The sequence below is a fragment of the Dendrobates tinctorius genome, unplaced genomic scaffold (genome assembly GCF_039654945.1).
Source record: "Dendrobates tinctorius isolate UK_male_01 unplaced genomic scaffold, ASM3965494v1 ptg000152l, whole genome shotgun sequence".
Taxonomy (NCBI): domain Eukaryota; kingdom Metazoa; phylum Chordata; class Amphibia; order Anura; family Dendrobatidae; genus Dendrobates; species Dendrobates tinctorius.
Window position 1 is genome coordinate 3386859 of NW_027361819.1, and position 5154 is coordinate 3392012.

A 5154-nucleotide genomic window follows, 5' to 3' on the forward strand; every position below is an offset into this window, starting at 1 on the left:
AGGAGAGGAGACTGTCCTCCAGGCCCTGGGTACCATACCCCCGTAAAAAAAAGAATAAAAAATTGGGGTATATTTACCTTCCGGCGTCCCGCGCTGCATTCCCGGCCTCAGCGTTCCCAGTAATGCCTTGCGGCAAGGTCCTGTGATGACGTGGTCTCGTGAGATCACTATAGCAACGCGAGACCAACGTCATCACAGGTCTCGCAAGGCATCGCTGGGAACGCGAGCGTCGCTGAGACTGCGCGGGACGTTGGAAGGTAAAGATACCCCGATTTATTTATTCTTTATAATTTTTAACATTCTATCTTTTACTACTGATGCTGCATAGGCGGCCTCAATAGTAAAAAGCTGCTCACACTTGTCAAACACTGTTTGACGAGTGTGACAAACCTGTCAATCATTTTCCAAGCGATGCTTGAAAGCCGCACGCAAAAATCACGGCAAAAACACGCACATAATCGCGCGGAAGAAAACGTGTTTTCTGGGAAGGAGTCTGGTTTAAAACGCTGGGCACATATCCTCAATGTACAGGTCGGCCATAATGTCATAGAAAGTAACGCCCGGCCGCAGGATCACACTACACAAGGATTGCTGGTAACCATGCAGACACATTGTTTTGCCCTGGAGCTGTAAACACAAAACGGGAGGAGCCTTATCTATTGATTTCAGCAAAATTGCTTCATATTTTATATTCCTCATTCACTTGTCATGTTAAGGCATCAGCTGCGCTCACTGCTGCTGGGAAGAGGGGTCTGTGGGGCGGCACATTGGGGGCAACCGACGACACTGATGTGGTGACAGCAGCGCTAACGATACTCGGCATTACCCAACAAGCCAGAGCGTGAGAACGCCAGCGTCGTTATCTCTCCAGAGCTGCACTCAGGATTCTGCTACTTACCACCTGAAATCTCACGCGAGGGTCAGGACGACTTGTATAAGAGTTGTACAGCTCGGCTCAGGTTTTCCATGGCTCTGCAGCACTTATTCCTCTGCCTGCGTGAGCCACAGAGCCATACTGCCCTCTGCTGGAGGAATGCAGAATTTACCTGAATATTTGAGAAGTTTTTGGTTTGTTCTGCTGCAGTAATATCTGTTCAAGAGTCCGGCTCCTATGCAGTAAAAAAAATAAAATGACTAATGAAAATGATATATAAAGTTTTCAAATACAGTAGGTCCAGAAATATATGGACAGTGGCACAAGTTTTGGCGTTTTATCTGTTTACCAAAAAATATTCAAGAAGTTGTATAATCAATATGGGCTTAAAGTGCAGACTCTCATCTTTAAGTTGAGGATATTCACATCCTAATTGGAGGAAGGGTTAAGGAATTACAACTCCTTAATGGACTGCTTTTCCCTCATTAATCCATCATCGATTAAGCAGGTAAAAGGTTTGGAACTGATTCCAGGTGTGGCATTTGCATTTGGAAGCTGTTGCTGTGAACCCACAACATGCTGCCTAAGGAGCTCTCAATGGAAGAGAAACAGACCATCACTAGGCTGAAAAAAAAAAAAAAGAATCCATCAGAGAGTGGAAATGTTAGGAGCGGCCAAATCAACAGCTTGGTATATTCTGCAAAACAAAGTGTGAGAGCTAGTGAGCTTGCGAACTCAAAAATGCTGGGACGTCCATGGAAAACAATGGTGGATGATTGCAGAATCCTTTTCAGTGTGATGAAAAACCCCTTCACTACATCCACCCAAGTGAAGACCACTCTCCAGGAAGTTGGTATTTCAGTAACTATGTCTTCTATAAAGAAAAGATTTTGCAATAGCAAAAATAGAGGGTTCACCACAAGCTGAAGCCGTGCTCTGTGCAGCACAAGCGATCAGATGATCACAGCTTCAAGTTTCCCATGGAGACTACTGAAGCATGTAAAAAAAAAAGTTAAAGTTAAAAAAAAAAACCCCATTCAAAATAAAACAATTACAAAATAACTAGAAATACACATTTGGCATCACTGCATTCAGAATCCCCCACGATCTATCAATATATAAAAAGAAATAAAGCGATCGGTTAACGGCATAAGAAAAATAAAAAAAAAAAATTATGTTTTTTTGGTCCCTGCAGCATTGCTATAACAGGCGATCAAAAGGGATCATAACTACACCAAAATTGTATCAATAAAAACGACACCTCGGCATGCAAAAAAATCAGCCCCAGATCCGGAAAACTGTAGACGCTATGGGACCAGGAAAAGGGCGACCCTTTTTTTTTTTCTCTCTTTTACTTTACAAATTTGGGATTTTATTTTCACCATGTAAATAACAAAGAACCTAGATAAGTTGTATTGACCTGGAGAATCATAATGGCAGGTGAGTTTTAACATTTAGTTAACATGGTAAAAAAAAATTGTGGTGTCACGGGGTCCTTCTCCGGTATCACACAATCAACAGAGCGAGGGAAGGGTGAACAATCCCAAGACCTTTATTATGGGCAAAATTAGAAGTTCCATAAACAATCCACCACACTGAGGATGCAATAGTCCAGAACACGAATGCAGTTCAGTAACCGGATAAAATGTTCAGGGGGATGAGAGTCCAAAAATCTAGCACCAGAGGATAAAAAGTCCATACGCTTCCTTCTCTCTGATGTCCTGTGTTCACACGATGTTTTCCACACAGGAACTGCCTTCCCCCTCCTGTCCTTTCCAGCCCCCTCGTTATGTCCAGGGGTAGTCAGACAAGTTGGGGTGGTTGACAGGCCTCCTATGCCTGACAAAGGTGCCTGGGGGATTAAGACACTACAGGGGGTCATCAAGAGACAGATACAGTCAGGCTGCAGACATACAAGGCAACAAGAAAAACACTATGAAAATCAATGAAATAGAAATATGCACAAAATGATATCCACATAGCATATCACACCCTCCTTTAATTCCTAGCACACAAGGTGTGGCTGCCCAGTGTGACCCCGCAGGTTCCCCCAGTAATGCCTGGAGCCGTGGTGCTCCGTCCTTCACATCTTGTGCCAATTATACAGGCCAGGCGTTTAAACGGAGAAATGCAAGTTTCCGGCATAGAGGTGCCAAGGAGGACATGCCAGACAGGAGGTTTGTGGTCAGGAAACTCCTGTGTTGCCAGATGGGGTTTGCGCCAGTCAGCATCTTGGCAGTGATTAATCTTTCAGACAGGCAGGGCTATGATGTCGGCTTTAAGCTCATGACTGACCTGGACAGATTCTGGTCCAATTTCCCCAAGTTTCCTATCTCTAAGCCAGACACTGTTATCGTAAATGTCATCTTCTGGAATGAGTCTGTTCCCCCGCAGGACATTGTGGTGTGGCTCCGGAGGCATTGTGACCTGGTCTCTGACCTCACCAAAAGCAGAGACAGTGATGGTATCTAGACGGGAGGGTGGCGGGTTTTGGTGAAACTGTGCCAATGCAATAACATCACTGCCCACTTACCCAACTCCTTCTTTATTGGGAGGGAGAGGAGTGTGTGTTTCTATCCTGGGCAGCCTCGTAAGTGCTTTAAATGTGGCAAATACCTGTACTGTGGTGAAGTGCAGCCTGTGTGGGGAGGTCGGCCATCTAGCTGCAGACTGTCAGAACATCAGGTGCAACCTCTGTGGGAAGATCGGTCACCCTCACAGGGACTGTCCAGACGCCTGGCACAATATCTGTAAGGACTTTCCTGACGAGGACTTGGTGGCAGGGGCAGAGATTCTGGAGGAGGCAGCTTTACTGTCAGGGGAAATACTGACCAGACCAGAGGTCCACCAGGGGTCTACTCAGCTAACACCAGAGCAGCAGGGTTCAGAGAGAGAACAGGGGAGTATGGAGGTTGTACCTCAGGGGCAGCGGTCACAGGAAGGCATTACTTCAGTGCTACCATCCGTGTCTGAAGAGTATAGCAATAATCAGAAAAGGAAGAAAAAGGACAAGGCCTCCCGTAAACCTGAGGAGTATGACACTGGCCAAGGAGTCGGGAAGAAATTCCAGAGTTCTGCAGGTGTAATGGTCGTATCTAACAGGTTTGATGTTCTGTCTGAGTCTGACGGCGATTTTGAAGATGACCTTAAAAGAATTGACGCAGAGTGTGATAGGGACGTAGAGGATTGTCCTCCGCCAAAGCGGAAGCCCTTACCTGAGGGCACTCGGGTAGAGTCTGAGATGGAGACCGGTGGTGAACAGAATAACTCCGACTCAGATCTGTGACGCCGTCAACCAGATAATGTCCAAACTCAGATAGGGAAAATCATTAGGAGAAATTAGGAAATGTTAAGATATGAAAGGATGAGTCACTGGGTAGGAACATGATGAGCTCTGTTTGCAAAGTGTGTTTTTTGTTTTTCAAATATAGACTTTAAGTTAATTTTATATGTATAATCTGGATATGTAATGAATGTATGTACAATCCAAGTGAATTTAGGTTTGTATTATTGGAGGAATGTTGTTAAATTTATTTGTATTTGTTTGTTTTTTACAATAAAAATTGCCCCTATATACAAGAATATAACTACTATAATACTGCCCCTATGTACAAGAATATAACTACTATAATACTGCCCCTATGTACAAGAATATAACTACTATAATACTGCTCCTATGTACAAGAATATAACTACTATAATACTGCTCCTATGTACAAGAATATAACTACTATAATACTGCTCCTATGTACAAGAATATAACTACTATAATACTGCTCCTATGTACAAGAATATAACTACTATAATACTGCCCCTATGTACAAGAATATAACTACTATAATACTGCTCCTATGTACAAGAATATAACTACTATAATACTGCCCCCTATGTACAAGAATATAGCTACTATAATACTGCTCCTATGTACAAGAATATAACTACTATAATACTGCTCCTATGTACAAGAATATAACTACTATAATACTGCTCCTATGTACAAGAATATAACTACTATAATACTGCCCCTATGTACAAGAATATAGCTACTATAATACTGCCCCTATGTACAAGAATATAACTACTATAATACTGCCCCTTATGTACAAGAATATAGCTACTATAATACTGCTCCTATGTACAAGAATATAACTACTATAATACTGCCCCTATGTACAAGAATATAACTACTATAATACTGCTCCTATGTACAAGAATATAACTACTATAATACTGCCCCCTATGTACAAGAATATAGCTACTGTAATACTGCTCCTATGTAC